Genomic DNA, 231 nt, shown 5'->3' with positions numbered 1-231 from the left:
TATTTAGAGGTTAAATAGAAAACAGTATTCATTTTGAATATCATCATTTAATCAGGACAGACATATTGATGGTGTGAATGATGTTATATTTGGTTGTATCGATAATGCCTAAATCAACCAATGACAATACAGACCGCGAGCGCGTGCGCGTGTGCGGATGTGTATGGGTATGTGGTTCTGTGGTTGTATGATATGTGATTACTTAATCCAAAATGTAATTTTTCTCAAAAC

Source organism: Penaeus monodon, chromosome 31 (genome assembly GCF_015228065.2).
Source record: "Penaeus monodon isolate SGIC_2016 chromosome 31, NSTDA_Pmon_1, whole genome shotgun sequence".
Classification (NCBI taxonomy): Eukaryota; Metazoa; Arthropoda; class Malacostraca; order Decapoda; family Penaeidae; genus Penaeus; species Penaeus monodon.
Note: the sequence above shows the minus strand (reverse complement) of the source record.